Source organism: Coturnix japonica, chromosome 4 (genome assembly GCF_001577835.2).
Source record: "Coturnix japonica isolate 7356 chromosome 4, Coturnix japonica 2.1, whole genome shotgun sequence".
NCBI classification, from domain to species: Eukaryota; Metazoa; Chordata; class Aves; order Galliformes; family Phasianidae; genus Coturnix; species Coturnix japonica.
Genome location: NC_029519.1, coordinates 23,499,722 through 23,520,926, shown reverse-complemented (window position 1 = coordinate 23,520,926; position 21,205 = coordinate 23,499,722). Strand labels below are relative to the sequence as shown.

Genomic DNA, 21,205 nt, shown 5'->3' with positions numbered 1-21,205 from the left:
AATGATGTAATTTACTACTCTCGAATAAGGACCTTTTAGGGGGTGAAAGTATAAAAACAACGGTACAAGTTTGCAACTAAAAAAAATATCTTGTGTGAATCTTAGTTGCCTGTGAACATGGAGTTGGCTGTGAATATGGTATTTACCTGTGCCTATACTGAAAAGGTTGAGATGAGCTTTTGTTTACTGTGAAGGAAAAAATACATATTCCTGGAATGCTAACCTTAAGCTGAACTTAGTTTTAGGAGACTTTTTTTGAGCTGTGCATGAGTCATTATTCTGCAGTAAAAAAATTGTTCTACTGTACATGGTTGAATCACTCTGATCTTGTGTCTCTCAAGTTTCTTAGAAGAGGGAAAGTGCAAGAGGTGATCGCTTAGGCTGGACATTGTATGTGCCCCTTATTCCCTTTGTTTCACAAGGTTGAAAACCCTTTGGTTGCAAATTCTTGCTGTTGTGACTGCTGGAGTGTTTCCCAAAGGAATACCTCTGCTTTAGGAAAAACATTTCTCTGTAACTGCAACTTTCTGAAGGAGTATCTTTTTAAAAGACATTCTTATGGAATAAAAGAAGAGTATTTGAGGAACATTGCATTGTACCTTTACTGGAGATGAACATTTTGCTTTTCCCTCATTTAAAAACCCAAAGTTTGTAAACTTTATAAGTTACACTGTAAAATAAATCTTTAATAACAGGGTAAGAGAGTTCTTGCAATTTATCTGTCTGCAGCACTAAGTTTCAACTGACTCTAGTTATAGCCTAATGAAATTCAAATATCTGGACTGAAGGTTAGAAGGGGGATGACACATGAGGCTGAAATTAATAATGTATGTGAGCAAATATACTTGCAGTAGCAGTTCCAACCGTGTGGAACAAGTTACAAAGAGAGGTCTGTCTCAATATGACCTGTACTAGAAAACAGAATTGAAACTCAAGATCTGCAGTTTCAAAACAGAGCTTTCCTGTCCACTGAGCTCCCTTCCGATAAAAGCCATCCCCTACTGCGCAGCAAATGCCCAAATCATTTCATAACAATCTGGCCAAATAAGCAGTTACAGATTTGCTCCTCCTGATACTGTCAACCCTATCAGATGTGATGTGGAACTGAATTAGTATCTATGCTCGATCATTTGTCACAGTGGAAATAACAAGTTTTGGTGCCAGTTTGGTGACAAAGCAATAACAAAGTATGTGGGCTAAATTGCCTCTTGTACGGGAACACGCAACTGCCTCATGTTTTACACTTTCCTAATAAGTAGAAGATCATGTTAGTTCCATTAATTGGGTATAGATTTTTGCCTCACTAAGTGCTTGTGAAGACCAAGTGTGTTCCTGTAGTGTGTTCTTAACAGTACAAGTTACTTTTCAAACAGCAGCTTTTAGATTTCTGCATTGTTCATCTTGAAGTCTGACAACCTGGGAAGGAAACAATCTTACCTGTCATCTTCCCTTGAAAATCCAAGAAAAATGAATGCATTGGATCATGCTTATATCTTACATGATTGTTTTTGTCAGACTTTGGATACACCCATGCTATTTTCTGGCATGGGCAGATTTTGATTGAATATTCAGATGAGGAAGGATTCATTGGTTGAACATGTTCAAGTCTTCTTGAGCCCCATTCCCATTTTTTGCTGTCAGCTTTTCTTCTAAGTACCTGATGATTATCTTATCTCATATTGTGAATTAAATTAAGCTGGTAATTTGGGAAGTCCTGAATTGATGCACAATTGAAATATTGAAGTGCTTCAGTGGTTTAGATAAAGCCCACAGCTGAGGCAAACCTGGAAGTTTAGGAATGATCTTTATTGACTGGCAGGCATTTATAAACCAGTCTCAATTGCTACCAAACTTTACAAAATGACAAAAGTAGTAATAACACAGATAACAATGACACAGGACACTTATTCACTCTGGACAAATAAGATTTAGACGCATGCATTCAAACTGATCATAAACATATCCTGTCCTTATTTGTAGCAAAAGTTCCAATAGTCTTCCAGCGTGACATCCTCCCAGTGTCTTTTTTAATTTCCTTTGTTGCTCATCAAATTTAGGAAGTCTCTCTTTATACATCATCCTCCAGACTTGGCAGTGTCTGCTGCACTAGAAGGGGCATAGCTCTGAGCAGCCTTACTCCCATGTTCTATGGTATCGTGCTTGAAGAACAAAAGAACAAGCAGTGTCACCTCTCACGCTTTGAGACACATGATTTCAGAAGTAATCCTGTTTATTCACTCAGTGCCCCCAGAAAGAACTAGTGGAAAATTAATTGCCTTTTGGACAGAAAGCATGTCAAATGTTGAATTTGTAGTGTTTCCTCTGACTTTATTTGGGTGTTCAACAATAACTGCAATGTGTGTGGCCCCATGAATATAAACAGTCTTTCTTTAAGATAGATGTATATTTTCTCTATGATTTTCAAGGGCATAAGGTCTTGTTAATGCCCAGACAACAGTCTTACAACAAGTATTTTGGTCTGCTGTATGTACTGCTACTCTACTGCGCTTCAAGCATCAGCAAGGCTGTGGTACAGACCATGCTTTGGTAGCTAACCTGCATTTAAAGGTGTTGCTCCACTTTATCTCTTCCTTTTGCTTGTAGTTAATTTCTTTTGGGTAAGATGCTATCTGGCTTGCCCAAAGGCAAGGAACAAGCAGGGGCTAGCATTTGGAGTTGTTCAGTCCACCAACAAACAGTTCTCATTTAAAAAAGACCTATGTCCTCATGATCTTTCTTTGCAGCTTTCTGCCAGCAGACTTCAGCATGTTTCTTGCCCTCTGGGGAGCTATGAATAGGCAGCCATATCACTGCAGTTAGAATGGTGTTGTGTGGAGATCATAAATGCTGCTGAGAGGAAGCCTTTAAAGCTCAAGTGAAGTAATTCAGTATTGCTAGCCAAATTTTTTGGAGCCCTGCTGGCTTGAACCCAACCCAGCAGATGGGCAAAGCGAGGGTGGGTTAGCCCACAGGGCATTACAGAGGTGTGGTATTTTCTGTAGCGGATGCAATTTGCAGGGATGAGGGAGCGGCGCTCACCTGGGATGTGGCTGACATAGGAGCCCATAGGTTTCAGTGGTTTCTGAACTATTCTGCACTGCATTAGTCACTCTTGATGTTGTATTCTCATTTTTCTTTGTTGACTTGCTTCATTACTCTTCCTTTTTGCTGACAGTTTAAGTCCTGCTTTAGCTCAGAGAATGAAAACAAATTTTGAATTCTTAATGTGTAGTTTCATAAACTGAGAAGCCAGCCCTGGGGTATCGCTCACAAAATAAGTCTTTAAAGATTTCTCTTCTGCTGCCCTGCTGCACTCCTTGCTCTGCATGCTTATTTCATTTCTGAGGTTGAAGCATCATTATCACAAAAAGTGAATTTCAGTGTTTATGATAAATACTTCTGTGAAAATCACAGCTCAATAGTAATCCAAATAGAACAGGGACTTATAAGGATTGTTAGGAAAGGAACAGTGAACAAAACAGGACACCATGCATTTAATCCATGTTTTGCCTGCATCTTGTTGAATCTCATATGTAACACTAGTTTCTGTCCTTCCAGGAGGCAGCAGCACCTCTGAAATAGTCTCNGAAAACAAACAGTAAAACTATGGAATAGCAGAGTTCTCCAGCTGGATAGAGATGACAGATGGGGAAATGTGATATAAGCCTTCCAAATAAAGAGATTTCAAGAGAGGGAAGAGAGTAAAAGAGCAGGGAATGGGGTTGAAGTAGAGGAAAAAAGCACCAAGGCAGGAACTCCTGGCAAAGGCTGACTTTTCTCCCTTAGCTACATTAAATATGAAGAAGTAAATAATAGAACTGTTAGTGATGGGTTCAGGGCAAGTGTTTTTTATCCAGTTATTTTTCATAATTGAGCTCAATTTGAGAATACTTTTTCTGCTTGTAGTGATGCTACCAGAGGAAAAAAAAAAAAAAAGGAACTCTCAATGATTTTTTCTGTTTGGTGACATTCTATTGCATAAAAGGAATTCTAAAATAACAGTTCCAGGCTGACAGTCAGATTAAAAAACAAGTAGTTCAATCATAAAAATAAACCAACTATGTACCAGCAAAAAAATAGCAAAATCTAAATTGGGTTAACTAGTTACTATAGCCTCAAGCATCTGCATCAACTAGTTTGATAATTACTTTTCTGCTTGTCAGAAATGAGAAATGCTAAAGGCAAACTCAATTCCATGTTACACACAAGCACGAGTTCCACATTTTTACTTGCTCTCATGCTGACAATGCACTCCAGAAAAATTAATGATGCCACACACTAATAGCAAATGCCTAATTTGAAAACATTCTTTAGAAGACAAGTTGGCCTTGAGAGTATTTTGTTTACTTAAAAAGGGGCAGGAAACAAAACAGTTTTCAGTTACACTTCTAAATTTTCCTCTGATGAGCAATGCTGGGAAACTAGTTTTTCCACTCAGCTCCAAATTAAACTTTTCCCTTGGTCTCAGAGTACATACTAGAGCCATTCTTATATTTGCATTTGTAACTAGCTAAACAAGTTTCAGCATATCCCATTTCTGTTTCTCTCCACAGCACATGCAGTCCGTGCCCTCCACAAGTCTACCTGGTAGGTTTGATTTTCACAAACATTTCTAAAGAAATTAAAAAAAATACGTGTGTGTGTGTGTGTAGCTATAAATATATTTCTTTTTTTCTCCCCCTTTAACAACTTTAAGGATGACAGCACTTGGTAGAAAATAAGCTAATGTCAAAACCAGAGCCAGGTGATAATGCCTGCTATATGCAACACATATGTAAATATACTTTTCTCAGGGCAGGACTGTATCTCCAGCTTTAAATTCCTGTCCAGTCCTTCTAAAGAAATTCTGTTGCATTACCGATAGCTGATGCAGTGAAATTTGGTACCAGGACTTAATGTTTTAAATAACATCAAAATTGCTTTCAGGAAGAGATTATTAACACTCATTGTGAAAGGCTGAAGGTCGTGCAACGTTGTATAGTCACTATTGTTAAGAAGATAGGACTCTGCCCCAGAGTCTTGCAGCAGCAAGACAGAACAGACACAGCACTGGGTGGGACTTGGAGAGCATCCTGGGAAAGAGTAGGAGATCCTGAATCAGTGATTCATGTTTGCTACTTATGCATGGTTGTTTTCTTTAAAAAAAAAAAAAAGTTGCTTAATGCATTAATAACTATAATCACTTGTTTAATAACTGAGTGGTCAAACTTGATCTGTTTGTCTGTGAAATTAACAATTGCATTCAGTGGCATACTTGTCTGTAGCTAGGAAATGTTTGTGTTCTACATGGGTTGATTTACTGGATCAGAAAGATAATTTAATTGAAGCTGTAGTAGTTTAGTTTGTAGCTTTAGTTGTTAATAAGATATTAGAAATAATTTTGCTAATTACAGGCTAAGAAAATGATATTAAGATCTAGAATAAGAATCACTTCAGAATAGGCTATAATTTGGATCATATGTATACTGAAAATTGACATGCAGTTTCTGCAGGTTTTTGGCTCAAACAGTATGAGATTTGAGTTTTATCTTAATCAGAAACTCAAAATGTGCTGAAAAGGAGTAGGAGGGAAAAGAGGATCATGTGTTTGGCCTGAAATGTTTATGTAGATTTGTTTATGTAGATTTCTGTCACAAGTGGTGAATCTCACTGTTTATCCATACACAGGTACTTTCTGTCTGTACATGTAGGTGAAGGAATCAAGGCTTGCTTTATCAATTTCCACTGTATGTAAAAGCAGCATTTAGTACACAGACAAATGAAAGACTCATGGATGATGCAGATGAAGTTGGGTGAAGTGATTCCCACCAATTACTTGTTCAAAAAGGAAAATAAAGGTGGAGAAATCTACTAAAGAAACAGCTTGAGGGAGAAAAGGGGACAGGATGGAGGGAGCCTCAAGAGAACATTATTTTTCAAGGAGGATATGGCATATTAATGTATTGGCTGAAGTACAAAATCCATTATTTATTCAGTTAAAATGAGTTGTTGAAGCTTAAAGGAAGCTGGAACAGATGATTTTTTTCTTTCTAATGATGCAAATATCAAATATTCTAATTACCCGGATGTTAATAAAACAGAACTTTTGCTCAGTAACGTTAACAAAGAAAGAAAAAATCTTCAAAGGATTGTTTGGCTAAATTAACTCAGAGCTGGGAAACAGAAACACTGGAATTTGGTCTTGGTTTTATCATGACCAGTCCCACTTTGCACAAATACATTTTTTATGAAATCATGTGGATTTATTGTTTCACATGTGTAGCTTGTCTAACTTTGCATCAAGAGAACTTGAGTCATACTTAGCATACTTACACAAAGAAAGGTGCATTTAATCATCACAGGCAGAAATAGTCTCTCAAGCCAGTTCAAGTTCAGAAAATATGTTGAATAATTTCACAGGGCAGAAGTAGTCATGGAAAGGCTTTCTGGTATGCTTTGATCAGCTCCAAGTTTAGGCAGTCCATTTCCAATGCAGGATTTGAAACTGTTGAGCATCCAGACTTCTTACACTGTATACGTGAGAAGCTGGATGTATCTGGTTGCAATACTGTGTTGTTGAACATTGTACAGGCAGCATATCGCTGAACTTCCCCTAGAGAAATGCTGAGGGTGAAAATGAATCTTTAACATAGGTAAAACTGAAATTTAGATTCACTTTTGATGTCCTTATGGAGGATACGCATTTACCTTGTGCTCAAAAGCCAGGCTTATTTTTGTTTCTTCATGGGATCAAGAGATTCCCTCAACTCTTCCTCCTGCATACTCATGAAACATAGCTCACTTATGTAAGGTGTGAAGTCAAGGTGATAATTTCTTCACAAGGGGAGTTTGCTCTTCGTTTGTTTTTTGTTCTTGCTGTCTTTAGAGGAGAATTCTAAACTATTTTGCTGAGGCAGTCTGTGGTATTATCTAGCTCTTGAATTTAATTTTGTTATGAACTGTGGAACACCTTCAAAGATTTATTGGGCCAAATGCATATTGCTCTCTCTTCCCAGGGAAGTGTTCTAATTATTAAGTATAGGTCCCTCTGTTTCCTCCTTCAAAGACTGCTTATTAGTATTATTGAAACTATTCAATGTGAAATGGAATGCATTCTTTCAATGCAAACCTGCATAGCTACTAAATGACAAAGTGACTAGAGCTTTCTGCCTCTAGTCCATTGCTTCTTCAATAATTATTAGACATGTAATAGCTTTAATAAGAGGTCTAGTGACTAACTGTATTAGAAATTCATTGTTCAGTTTTCAGGTTGACTTCCGAAACTGAGAGTCATCTTTATTTTAGTCTCCTCTACCAGAGGATAATCTTGGTTCTGCAGTGTCAGGATGAGACCAGTTCTCAGGTTTGTTCAGCTGTGTCCTTGCTGAAAGAAAACTGTGGGTAAAGTATCTGTCAAATTATGGTTTTGCAATGTTTCTTCTATGTTCTCTACAAAGTAGAGAAATTAGGCTTGGTTCATGCCAAACAGATCAACAGAGACAGGCAGCACAGATCTGGAAAGAGGAAGCATAAGTAAAAAACAACAACAACAAAACAACACAACAACAAAAAAGAAAACAACAAAGAAATACAGTCAAACAAAACCCCCAGTAACGACAAATGAAAACCCCCTGCAGGTGTCTAAGATTAATTTCTATCAAAGACTAAGACACTAATAGCTAGGATTTCTTTCAAAGTCAACAGTTGTCAAGTGGGGATTTTCAGGTACAGAGCTATAGATTGCTTTATTCAGTGTGCACACAAATTTAAACATTATGGATTTTTTTTTTCTTTTCCGTGACTTTTTTTTTCTTTTTTTTTTCTTTTCTTCTTGTGACTCGAAACAAAGGGGAATTAGTGACTACTCTGGAGATTCAGCCCAAATAATCAGTTCATAAGATATCATAAGTTCACTGTTGGAAGAGAAATATTACTATATATGCTATGTATATATATAATATATATATTACTATATATTACTGTATGTGTATGTATAGTACATTGAATCTCTCTAGGCTTATGACCTGCCATATAAGGGCTTTATTCTTCACGTGCTTAGGGAGTTAACATTTTACATAGGGGCTTTCAAGTATATAATGTAGGGTTACTGAAAACTGCTCATCATGCAGATGGCTTTTTTTTTTTTTTTTTCACTTCTTTTGTGATTATTTTCATAATGTCTTTGTGGAAATGATATTACTGATTCACATGTTTTTCTTCAAATGTCACAAGAGAGAAAAAAATCAACACAGCAGAGAGGCAAAATTTGCATGAAGTTCGAACTTCACTTAAGAAGGAGATCTGTTGGCATGAAAAGTCATCGTGATTAAAATAAAATTGTATCTGTCCAAGTATATTAATGATGAGAGTTACAAATTTTATTTGTCCCCTAAATATCTTACCTTCAAAAGAAATAAATCAATGCATTTCTGATCCAGAAGACATGCTGTTTTATTAATTAGTATACAAGGAATTGTTAGGTTAGATGATTATGTTCAATTAAGTATAATGAATGTAATTAATATAGATTCTGGTTTTAGGTCGTTGAATTTATAGTGCCATTAACTGCTTCTATTATGGTGATACATACTGTTGTATTGGAAAATGAAATTTAAAATGAAAATAAGTCTCTTTTCCTTGTTCTATACAAGCAGAATAGTTTATATTTCTTTTGTAAATGGTCAAAACCCATATTTAGATGCATTCTCAACAATTTGCAACATATCCTTTAAAATATTTCATTACAGTGAAGTTATAGAGTACAAGTCACAGTATGAGGAGTGTACTTAGTTCCAGTTGCTGAGAATTTACTTCCTAAACATCTTGTGTTCTGTTAGTTACCTTCATTTGTCTCTTAAGTGTAGAAAATGACCAATAAGCCACAGCAGAGGAAGTGGCTCCACTTAGGGGTTTCCTCTGGTTGGCTGTGTCTCTTTTGTTCCTGCTCTTCTTCTGAGAGGTGGTGGTGGGTTGGAAAAATATTTCTCATGGAGTCACAGAGGGTGCTCTTATGTGTCAAAACTCCCAAGCTACCACACAAAGGAGAAGCTTTTGACAAACCAGAAATTAACCAGTTGGTTAATTTCTTTAGCCATATTTAAATTAGATGTTATTAAATTTTGCAGTCTAACTAGATTTTGATGTATGTGGGTTGTTTTTCTTTTCAAGCTTTGTGTACTTCATATACAGTGTAACATAAGAATCTTGGATGTAATGTTCTCACTTCTCTCTGATGTAAGTCATAGTCTTAGGAAATATGACTCTATGTTAATCCAGTGTCAGAGAATACTCTTAGCAGATCAGACCTTCCAAAAAATACAGTAATGAGAATCATAGAAAGATTTGGCACAACACTTCCCTTTCCTTTTTTGAAAGTATAGTATTTCTTCTATGAAAAATAAATAAATTAAAAAAAATTGTTGAGCATCCAAACACTTGCTTTTAGGAACATGTAAATTGCAATTTGAGAAGATAACTACATAGCTATGTTGAAATGGGATGAAAGTTTCAAGTTTTAAAGCAAGCCATAAAAGACCATTTATTTTCACATGATGATTAGTACAGCAAAGAACTTATAGTTCTGTTGTGATAGCAATGGAGACCAAACAAAATTTAGACAGTTTCTACATTTTTTGGCATTTTTAAAAGAAGTATTTTGGCTTTTTCTGCTCTGCAGCTGATGGTACTGCATCTCACATCACTGTTACATTAAAGTAAATCCTATATGCTTTAAAACTAAACATAGAGTTGACCTGTTACTATGCTGATATATGAGCTTTGGATTGAACAACATCTGTTCTGAATGTGCATTTTGTAAGGGTTTCTTCTTACAGTTTCTTCTAGATTTACTTCAAAGTGACATTTGACTAGATTTTTTTTTTTTTTTTTGCTTTGCTATGTGAGAATGAACAGCCTCTGCCAGACGGATTTTCCCACAGTTGTTACCAACTTGCAACACATTTCTGTGTTGTTGCTGCAGCTGTGGGTGTTCTGTATCTGACTTGCTTAGATCTTAATGCAACCAGTTGGTTTAGTTTTTTGTGTGAATCTGAGAAAGGACAAAAAGCAGTTGCTTTATGCTTTTCCTACTTAGAGAAGATTGATGCATGAATGAGCCTCCATAAGCAGTCCCTTCTTAAGTGAGCTTTTGCTAGAGAAGCTCTGTTTTGTCATTGCTGTTGTGGCTTCTTTCTTCCTTTTGAGAGATCCGTAGTGTGAGCTAATCACTTCATTTGTATGAGCTCTTTTCATAGCAAAGCCAGAAAGATATAGCCCTAAAGCAGCTATTCTACATTTTGGTGCTGCATCTGTTCCTTCTATCTCCTTGGTCTCCCAGCAGAGATTACCATTAGGTTTCCTTTCCTTTCCCTTTCCCTTTCCCTTTCCCTTTCCCTTTCCCTTTCCCTTTCCCCTTTCCTTTCTCTTCTCTTCTCTTCTCTTCTCTTCTCTTCTCTTCTCTTCTCTTCTCTTCTCTTCTCTTCTCTTCTCTTCTNCTCTTCTCTTCTCTTCTCTTCTCTTCTCTTCTCTTCTCTTCTCTTCTCTTCTCTTCTCTTCTCTTCTCTTCTCTTCTCTTCTCTTCTACTCTTTCTTTGACTTCTGCCTTGCCTTGCCTTGCCTTGCCTTCCCTTGCCTTGCCTTCCCTTCTCTTCTCTTCTCTTTCTTTTTTTCCTTAATGCTGAGAAGCCCCAACCTGTATGATAATATGATAATATTCTGTCTTAATACGCTGAGGAAAATAAAAAAGAAAAAGAAAAAGAAAAAAGTGGCCAATGTGTAAATGATAGAGCAAAAATTTTCAATTTTGCAGTAGCTGCACAAAAATATTCTGCTACAACTTAAGTAGCTGAACTGAAGGAAGGAAGCAGAGATTCAAAGATGTGACATATGCACGTGCTTGTATGTGCTGCTACTTCTGCTTCTTTCCCACCTCAATCTGAGAGAGTCTGCAGCACAGAGATGAAGCTCAGTTTTATGTTTCACATCTGATATTCCTAAGCAAAACTAAGATAAAACAAAATGATAGTGAACAGTCTCATTTAATGGTATGCATTTCTCTGATGCATCCTAGGCTTCATAAGCATTCACTCTTTTTTCCTGCTTGGGTATTTTTTGAAATAAGGCTGAAAATTCTTTGCAGTATCAAATCCAGCCAAGATTTCATTAAAAGCATTATAAACTCATAACTGCAGCAAATAATTTTACTGTTAAGGAGGAATGGTGAGAAACTATTAAATTCCTGTGCAAAATTAATAGACAACACAAAAATATTATAAAAAAGAAAGGACATTACTTGTGAAGTCTATCTAAGCTGTTAGCTTTCATGTGGAAATGACATTTTATAAAACTAACTGGATAATGAGGATGCTTGTGTTTTTCTTTACCCATATGAACCACAGGAAATGCAGGGTTCTCTTATTGGCAAATTCTCAATATCTGATAGATATAGCCCTACTCTAGAAAATTTAACTTAATAGCATGTAATTGTGAACATGAACAGATTATTTTACTGTTAAAACAAAGATGTACATTTATAATTTTTTTCCTCTTCAACTCTGCATAATTTTTTTCTTTTTCTTTTTTTTTTCTTTTCCTAAAGAATTCTCTCTTCTTGTAGATTTGAAAGCAATTATGGTGAACTTTTCAACAGTATCTGTCTCCAGTGCAATTCCTTTGAACTTCACGATTGGATTTTGCTCCTTTTTCTTTGCAGAAATGGAACTGAAACACATCAGTTACCTTGTAAGTTGTAATTCCATATGATTTTCTCCCCAGTTGAGTTCTGAGGCTCATGAAACTGAACGATTTACTACTTTAATAAACTATCAAGTTAACATTTTTGACTCCAAAATAGTCAAAATAGTGCTTAGGTCCACAATGAAATCTGATCAAATAGTACATGATGCAGATATGCATGCACAGAGTAAAATAAAAACAGTAAACCCTGCCACATCTTTGCTGATTTTGGAATGAAGTCCTACTGACCAACTTAAAAAGTGTTTGAGTTAAATGCCACACAAGTCTGCATGGCTGAGGAAATGCTACAAAGTGAAATAGAACAGGAAAGAAATCAGAAGTAGTTTAATGATCCAAGTGCTTGACACTAAGACAGCAAAAGTAATGTAAAATGCATTAAATCATGTTTGAGACATGACTTTCTTTGAAGCTTCTTGGAGTGTCCTAAGGGGAGTGTTTCGTTTTAAAGAGCTTCCAGTTTGCCTTTGACTCTGCTGCAATAAAATTTAAAAAATATGTTTATTTCTGCAACTCAATATGGTTTCTTCAGTATCTTGTCAGTTCTTCAGGTGGAGGATCTATACAGGGGAGTTAGAAGAAGTCCCTTGGTGTTCCATTCAGCCACAAAACAAGATTTGTTCACTGTAGATGTTTGGATGTTTGGAATTCATTTTCTGTCTTTATAGATGGTAGCACCAATCTCTACTGGTGGAGTCTACAGGCTGCAGGCAAACCTTGAAGAAGGTCTCCTAGAGCAGCATGAAAGGTTAGTGTGTTCATCTGCCGATTTCTACATCTATCTTTTATGATGTCGACTACCTCTGAACTGAGAAGAGATGAAAAAGAGATTTCATTAGAGAAAGGGATAGAATAAGATGGCAGGTAGAACTGGATAGGAAAAGCATGCATTTGTATGCAATGAAACTTTGGTATCAAAGGGTCACCACAACCTTTAAAAGAGAGTTTTTAATAGCTTAGGATCTTTACAGTTCATATGAAAAGAGATTTTTCAGAGGTGATCTATTGTCCCCAAACCAGTCTTTATTCAGGCTGAGAAAAGCAACTCATGAAGCTAAGCTAAAACAACAACTTAATACACTCATCTTGAGTCTGGATAGTATTGGCTATTTGGCTGTGGTGCTGGGCCTGCTTCAGCAAGAGAGCCAGCAGCTACTGGTTTCCTGTGTTATAACCAGTGGCTGTCAAAGTACTGATGTTCAGACAAATACTTCAAGCAGTGATGTGGGCATCTCCTTTGTACTTCCCTAGGATGCTGTCCGAGGCTGTTAGTACATGACTGGTAAGAAGAGGAGTAGGCTGTGACTGGGCTGGTACCTTCACAGAAAGCCCTTGAACAACTGTTTATTTCGAGTCTTCCTGGGTAACTCTGAATGTGTTCCTCCTCTCATGAAAGTATAGCTACTTACAATCTTGAGTCTAGGGGGAGAGAGGGAGTTGCATACTAACGTTTAAGTGCCCCTTTTTACTGTCTTGCCCTTCTTATAAAAAATGTCATTTAAAATTTAAATTATAACATTAGTGAAATCCTATTAAATTTAATATGATTTAAATTAAAATAAAATTGCTAAAATCTTCAAGTTGCACAGAGAAAAAAATGCATAATAAAAAATTAAAATTAGAAAAGTCCTCAGGGAGGAGGGCCATCATAACACTCTTTCCTTCTCCCGAATGACTATATTGTATGCAGTCAAATTCTTTAAGAATTCATGCATTTGAAAGAGAAAAAGACTTCTGTATGCCAATAACTGCAAAAAAACACAATTGTAAATGAAGAAATTGATGTGTAAAGGTTCAGTGAGTTGTTCAAAGAATAAATGAAGCTGGCATTAGTCACTATGTATTGTTGCTTATGTGCACAAAACTGGTCATATCTATATGGTGTTCATATTTTTAAACAAGTTGATTGTTAGACATTTTTAACAGGAACAGCTATGAGTGAAATATTTTGTATTTTAGATTTTTGAGAAAATCTGCATGCCACAGACTTCTAGAATGCAAGCACAGGATAATCCTTCTTCAGAATTAGTCATAACGACTGTGAAGAGATCTGAATTATTACATTGCTCTTGCCCCTGTTGTGAGTTTCTGGTGGATAAGCTGATAGCTTCAGTTTTCAAAGATGTCAGGCAAGCGCTTTTTTTATACCAACGGGTAACAGCAGTTGTTCTCTGGTAGCAATTATTATCTTTCACAGTATATGAAGGCTTGATGTGCCATTAGCTTATCTTCTTGAGGTGAAAACTTCTTGTCCTTTTGTCTAAAGCTTTGAGTATTTTACGGAAAAATTCTCTAGCCATCCATTAAAATGAAAAAATACTTGGTCAGCATTCTGTGATGTTTTGATTACCAGTTACCTTATGACTGCATTAACATCAATATATTTTTTTCAAAACAGATTTAATATCCTTAATATTCTGCCTTTCCAATCCTGCTCAGTTAAAAAAAAAAAAAAAAAAAAAAAAAAAAAAAAGCATCCAATGTATCGGCTTTACTAAAGATTTATATCCAGTTTCAACACAGATATATAGTGTACACAGCAGCTTGTAGCTATTTGTGATGGACTACATCAGGACTGTCTGTAAACAGTTCTTATGCTTTGATATGCATGCTAATATCCCCAATAAAATTACTTTTAAGCAACATATGGAGGAAGCATGTTACCGTGAGTCAAAGTATTGTAAATAGTCTTATTATTTAGTTTAAAAATACTCATTTCAATATATTTTCATTATCCTCCCTGGTTCATAAGTGTTGTGGATCTGACTTTAAAGCAAAACAGTGGTAAAATATTCCTCAGAACAGAAAGGGCAAGGTTTGGGGAATATGGTACTTAAACCTTATGAATCAAGATGAACACAGGATGTAACTTGAGGTCAAGAATTTTCAAAAGGCATTTGGAATTTGAAAAGGGATGAGTAATTAAAGAAAGGATGAGTAAGAAAAATGAGAGAATTATTCAATTTAGTAACATATGATAAAAGATTTTTCAGTGTAAATGACACTCATGTAGCAGCCTCTGTATGCTTAATTTTTAACTTTTATTTTTACATTTAATTTTGCATTGCAGTACATTGTATACATATGGTTAAGGACGCCACTTTGCAATACCGGAGGCCCAGGCTCGAATCCCCCCTGTGGCGCAAGTGGTAGAAGTGCCGCTCTGCTACACAGGAGACTCGAATCCCGGGGGTTGGACTTGATGATCTCTAAGGTCCCTTCCAACCCACACAAGACTGTGATACTGTGTGTGATACAGGACTAGGATGGTTTTGCTGGCCAAAATCAAGCTGAATTCAATAGCAGTGACAACAGTAAAGCCTAGAGATTTCCTTTTAAAACCAAATCTTTGGTATAAAATGGAGACTGAGAATAAGAAATGCATCAAATACTGAGAATAAGAAGTCATTAATTTAGCATTAAATATTCATTAAATTCAGTCAGTACTTTATAGAGGTATGAAAGAGCAACTCTAGACACATCTCCAGGTGTCATAGAATGGCCTGGGTTGAAAAGAACCTCAAAGACATCTAGTTTCATCCCCCTGCTATGTGCAGGGTCACCAGCCACTAGATCAGGCTGCCCAGAGCCACATCCAGCCTCGCCTTGAATGCCTCCAGGGATGGAGCATCCACAACCTCCTTGGGCAATCTGTTCCAGTGCTTCACCATACACTGTGTGAAAAACTTCCTCCTAATATCTAACCTAAACCTCCCCATCTTAGTTTAAAACCATTCCCCCTTGCCCGTCCCTGTTTATATGCTCCCTTCAAAAGGTCACAATAAGGTCTCTCTGGAGCCTTCTCCACGCTAAACAGCCCCAGTTCCCTCAACTTTTCTTCATAGAGAGGTGCTCCAACCCTCTGATCATCTAAGTGGCCCTCCTCTGGACTTGTCCTAAGAGCTCTACATCTTTCTTGTGCTGGGGGACCCGAGCCGGGACTCAGTACACCAGATGAGGCCTTACAAGATCTGAGTAGAGGGGGACAATCACCTCCATCTCCCTGCTGGTCGCTCTTCTTTTAATGCAGCCCAGAATATAATTGGCCTTTTGGGCTGCAAGCACACACAAGATATCTTCTAAATTCTGAATCACCAATGATCTTTTCAGTACTTACACCATGGTAATAGAAATGAAAATGTATAGCATGCCATACAACACTATTTATTAAACTGAGATGTGTGAGGAGGATATGGAATTAGATATGGCACCACAGCAGGATTTTCCTGGAATCTGAAAATTGCGCTTGGTTGTTTGCTGTTAGAAGCTGGGCACTGGCCTGTGTTTGAAGGTATTTCCTTGCAAAACCTAGCACTAAATGAATCTTTCCTAGTTTGACCCTGCTCCATTAATCACTGTATTATACCAGTCCTGCAAGGGACTTATACATGTTTAGATTTTGTACCTTAGAGGCAATTGTATACCCTACATTCACCGAGTCAAACTTGCAAAGCCTTGGATGTGCTCAATATTATTATGAGAGCATGGCTCATCTCAGGTATGCAATTTAACCTTCATTCTATGCTTAACAATGTGTATAGTAAATAATCAAGTGGTCCCTGGGTATTTTCAGATATTAGCATTATAGTATCATTTCATTCTGTGATTTAATCTCTTCTGGTGAATGATGCCTCTTTCCTTTCTTTAAATGTACTTGAATATTTAAATTTACCACAAGGAGCCTCTTGTTTAAGTTTATGGAAATAAGCAGTCCAAACAAGTTCTGCTAGGAAATCCATCCACTAGCTGAACTGTTGAGGGAATAAAAGAACTGGCTCTCATTTTGCAATGCTGGTTATTGTGTGAATACAATACTGTTCACTTCAACAGACCCATGCAGAATAACCCTTACTTTCCAAGCAGATATATTCCTTGGTTTTAGGGAAGAGAGGTAAGAAAAAATGTATTCCAATTGGAGACCCCCAGACCTACTCCCATGTAATTTTGCCCATCTTTCATCTTAACACTAGCTAAGAAGTCCTTTCTTATTTGAAAGACAGGGGTTTTATTTTGAAAATACTCTTCATAACATTTAAGCATCCATTCTCCTCCCTTCCCCTCTTCCACTGATAATAGCACTCAATTCAATTTATTATCTCTCATTTGAGGAGTTTTTTTATAAATAGGTATTTCTCTAAAGAAGTCTGAGATTTACCAGTTTCACTGTTGATCCCTATACCTCTATGTTTCTTTACCCAAAAGAAGTAGGTAATGAGCTTTTATGCAGAGAAGACATTTTGATAATTGAATCAAAACATTCCATTTCATCAAACAAATACACTGGTCTTACTTGTTACTCTAAAGACTATTTAAAGTCTGTTATTTGTAACTGTGTAAAGCTTAATCCAACTTCTGTACGGAAAGAAGTCTAAAACTAGAATCTGACCACTCATTTTAAGTTCTATCACTTTAATGAATGTAAGCGGTTTGGAATATCAGTTTTGTCCTCATCATCCTTAACCATTATGGCTGCTTAATTGGCTTTTGTTATTTAAATACCCCAACACTGGTTATCATCAGTTACTGTCTTGTTAATAACACCTGGTCTGATACACACTCACAACTGTGCAATTGAATTTTCTTCTTATGTGTGAAATGCAAAGCTATGTAATGGTCTTTGATGAATGGGATGGAACCTCTACTGAAAAAAAAAAACTTGGAAAAACTGATTTTGACTCATTTACTTTTATTGCTTCTTGAACAACCTTTTGGGATGTTACAGTGGGGAAAACAGAAGTAGAGTCTGCATTAGACTTTTCTGTTAACATCATTACATTCTACTTTTCTTTACAGTACTGGAGAATTGGTGGATACTGAATTCTTGGCCCACAGCTTGAACACAGAAATTGCAAGTCTGAGAAAGCTAGTCTAGATCTGAAAATGCCTCCCTGCAATACTGTGTGCTAAGAACAGAGATTTGGCACATAAATTAATTAGAAAAGAGTTCTTGTGAAGTGCTTTCTGGCTCAAATAGTTTCTTGCGTAGAGCTGTTAACCATATGGTTTGCTTTTTCTTTTTTGACCTTTTTTCCTGTGCTTATATACTCTTACCTTTCTTACTGAACATAAAGAGAAAAGATACTAATCACCACTTATAACAGGTTGTGATAAATCAATATATGTTTGACAGGTAGGTTTAGAAAAATGTGTTTCTTGAACTATTTTACATTTTTAATGCTCTATACCCATTATCTAAGAATGTTGAAGATGTTTTGAGCCCAGAACTGGGAGATCTTTCTGCTGGTGCCCTCAAGGGTACTATGGCTGTGAATTTACACATCAAATGGTGGTTGAGGTCTAAATGAATAAATTTTGGCCTTGACCACTAACAGTTTTTCCTGTAGGTAGAACTACATCATTACAAAATCTTGTCATGCAAGAACCAGAAATTGTAGTTTTATATCATTAGGGAAAAAAAGGTTAAGTCTTCCACTAAACATAAAGCATGTGTTTTCATGTATTGGAAAGTACTAAAATAGTGAAAAGTATAAATATGCATGTATGTTTTAGGGCAATTTTTAGAGGAAACCTTATATCATCAATGGAACCTTGAAAAGTTGCAATCCTTTTACAGAAAAGTCCCAGGTTATGCACAGAAAAATATAAGAATTGTTCAGGAGCAAAAAAATAGTGTTCTCTGATACCACTGTGTAAGCTGCCATTACACACTACATTATGCTTCAAGAAATGACAGGAGTTGAATGGAAGGAGAAAATCGAAGGAGATAGAGATGGCAGACCATAAGAATTGTGCATGAAATGAAAATTGAGTGACGGAGTTGGCTGAACAGGGAAATAATTTCTCCTCTTAAACTAATACACTAAAGGAGAAAAAAAAAGAAAAAAAAAAAAAAGGAACTCTGGCTGAGGGCCATGAGGCTTTTCAGGCAGCACAGCTCCTATCACCTCTTCTATACTTATCTCAATCCAGATTTTAAATATCCAGCGTAAAATGAAATGTTTTAAAATGGGGTACTATACATTCTAATGCTGAGGTAAAACTAAAGGGTGGATATTCTTGCTGTTATCTTGGCAGCTCTCCTTATTACAGCTCTGACTACTTTCATGTTAGATGACTATTTCAAGAATGCAAAGCAATGTGGAAGGGATAAATGGCTTGCTTTTCACATTCAGTTGTAAGCCAAGAACTTAAGACAAAATTTTAAGACAAAATGTTGAAAATTATACACCATCCCAAAGTTGGAAGAGAGAAGAAGGAATATCTGGGTATTTTTGATTCGTTAGTCAAAAGAACAAATAATTGCTTTATTTTTTTAAAAGGAACGTTTTGTGGTGCATCTTATTCAATTCTGCTCTTTGTTGCATGTCAAAATTAAAATTATTTTGAACAAAAAACTTTGTTGTGAGTTAATGATCTAGATAACCTTAATAAGAATAGGTATCAGTCTAATAAAATTAAGCTGCCTGTATTATCTGATCCTTGAATGATTAGTGGGAGCATGCAATTCCTACATAAGCTAGAAGTGGAAATAAGTAGTTAAACTAAACCAACTTGTAGTTCACCTCAGAGAAAATATTTGTCAAAGTAGCATCAAAGGCTTCAGCAATGTCATGAACTGACACTGAGAAATTCCTCCTGAAAGAGAGATTATATTTAAAATGTCTTTTCTTTTCTCCTCCATGCCCTCTTTGAAATACTTTACTTTCATAAAAGCTATAGATCCATATTTCATTCCAGGGACGCACAGTCTGATGTCAATCAAAAGTTTCCATTTTATAGATTAGAAGTTCTGGGAGACAACACCTGTTTCCTTTTCTTCAGTATTTGTGAGGGTTCAGTTTCCTTGGCCTCTTTACATCCTGTATTTTGGTTATGAATGCTCTAGAACAAGCACTCTATTTTTTTTGCCCTCTTGCCCTGGCAGGACTGGCTGTGTGCTGTGTGTAAATTGATTGCTGTTGTGCCAGCATCCTCTCTTTTGGTCAGTGATTCTCTCTGAGTGCATGTGTATGAATTTGTGTGCTACTGTAGAAAGCTCTGGAGCAGAGTTAAGGATGCTTTATACACTTTTGTGGCTTCCAAAGAGATATTATGCTGCGCATATGTATTTTTATATGCGTGTGTGTGCACTGTGTGAAGATGACTAAAATTGTATTTGCATTTTTTTTTTTTCACTGCACTTATATGTTTAAGGTGGATATGAGAGCCTGAAGTGCCCAAATTTCAGACAGCCTGTTCCCTGTTAGCACCCTGACCTGAAGGAGCGGACAGCAGTCAAGGTACTGTATTTTGTTTCATGATACCAAGTTACCTTTTGACCCCCTCCTGTTCATTCTCAAAGAAGCAAAAAGCAGCTTCTCCATGTGCTCCAGAGGAAATGAGGCACTTGGTCACAGCTCCAGCTCTCACCGCCCCCACTACTCCTTTGGGTACTGCTATTCTCCATCTGTCTGCTCTGGACATCTTTTCCTTTCATTGGAGCTCTCTTCCACATGTGCCTTCTTGACTACCTTCCTAACGAGCAAGATAATTTCCAATTGGAGTCACCAACCCTTTTTACTTGATTTCCTCAGCAGGTCATATTTTGATAGTCTGCAAATACCTACGCTTGCAGCAATCTTAATTAAAGGCAGATGAATGCAGCTGCATTCAGCAGTTTCAGTGAGAGCCAGTTTCAATCTGAGAAGCTCTGTTTTGGCTGTGCATAGGAGGACTGGTTTATTTTAATGCTTGTTAAAGCTAAACTAAGACAAGTTCTAGGTGTTGGGTTCAGAAGAAGAAGGAAGCATTTCAGGGAGGGGGGCAACAGAACAGTAGAGATTTGTCTTCTCTCTATGAAGATTTGTTTCCCAAGAATCCTTTTGAAGTTTATAAATACCAGTTTAGAAGTGTTTTTTTTTTTCTTTTGTTTTTGTTTGTTTGTTTGTTTGTTTTCCCCCATACACAAATTCCCTAAAACACACACCCTAGTTTTAAAACAGCATTGTGGCTCATTTGCTTTCTTAATAGATTTTGGGAACCTAATGTCTGGTTGTTTTTTTTTTAATTCCTGCGACTTAACAGCTAGTCTAAGTTTGCCAGAATTTTGTGCCCAGTTTCAAATAACATTTCCGTTTTTAAGCTTTTAAATGTCTGGACTTAGCATTAACATTTTCATCTTGATTCCATAACACATTTCTTTTCAGAGTGGTGAAGTTTGGATTCTCATCCAGAAAGCCAGAAGGCTTGTGAGAACAGGTGAAATTTGTTTCTTGAAGTGACTAAATTTGCATTAGTTTCAAAGATTTTTTTAAACCTTGTGCTTTAACCCAAATTTTGCTCTCATATTCAAACTTAGCCTGTTCTAATTGGAATTTGTATCAGACAGGTGTGTTGCTATTTTTAACACTGATATTTATGCATAAAACTTCCATTTTGTCTAATCTTAATTAAAGCATAGTTTAGAATAAAGCAGCTTTACCCTGTCCTGGGGCTGCATATTGAAAAAAAGGAATAAATGAAAGCACCACTTTTC

The 21,205-nt window shown here is 36.5% G+C and overlaps 1 long non-coding RNA gene across 5 annotated transcripts in view; it reads left to right on the top strand.

Annotated features, from left to right (window-relative positions):
- Window positions 1–20,159, top strand: part of LOC116653413 — a 36,056-nt gene extending 15,897 nt beyond the window's left edge. Inside the window, exons 4-7 of one of the 5 annotated variants that reach the window (XR_004307195.1) lie at window positions 4,554–4,587; window positions 11,576–11,718; window positions 12,399–12,478; window positions 19,885–20,159. This is a non-coding gene — a long non-coding RNA (uncharacterized LOC116653413). Of the gene's footprint in view, window positions 1–4,553; window positions 4,588–11,575; window positions 11,719–12,398; window positions 12,479–12,981; window positions 13,392–17,523; window positions 19,071–19,884 lie in introns of those variants that run through there. The other 4 variants (XR_004307194.1, XR_004307191.1, XR_004307192.1 and 1 more) reach the window with 4 other exon arrangements.
- Window positions 20,160–21,205: the final 1,046 nt, after the last annotated feature.